Genomic DNA, 562 nt, shown 5'->3' with positions numbered 1-562 from the left:
GGTGTCACATAAAAGACACCATTTCGAGCGTGGCCATTTTCGTGCGGGTGACACGTAAAAGCACCCACTACACTCTCTGAGTGGTTGGCGTTAGGAAGGGCATCCAGTTGTAGAAACTCTGCCAAATTAGATTGGAGCCTGGTGTTGCCATCCGGTTTCACCAGTCCTCAGTCAAATCGTCCAACCCATGCTAGCATGGAAAGCGGACGTTAAACGATGATGATGATGATGATGCATATAGGTATTATCTTCTCTATCATTTTATGTCCACCTTCCCACAGGTTGGAATGGTTTGACAGGATGCATTGTGTTGGACGACCACATCTCAGTTTTGGTACGGCTTTTATGGCAGGATGCCCTTCCTAATGCCAACCGCTCTTCATTAGAGCACAAGGTACTTTTTACATGGCACCAACACTAGTGAGATCACCTTGAAAGTATTGAGACTAAAGAACTGTCATATGTGAAAAGAGAATATAAAAGGGAATGTGCTGATTTTTGGTGAGGTGATAAGGGGGTGGGATATGATGAGAGGAACAGATTTATTGCTATCAGAGAGTGG

The sequence above is a fragment of the Octopus bimaculoides genome, chromosome 5 (assembly GCF_001194135.2).
Source record: "Octopus bimaculoides isolate UCB-OBI-ISO-001 chromosome 5, ASM119413v2, whole genome shotgun sequence".
Taxonomy (NCBI): domain Eukaryota; kingdom Metazoa; phylum Mollusca; class Cephalopoda; order Octopoda; family Octopodidae; genus Octopus; species Octopus bimaculoides.
The sequence above is the reverse complement of the archived record's forward strand: the minus strand, read 5'-3'. Positions refer to the sequence as shown.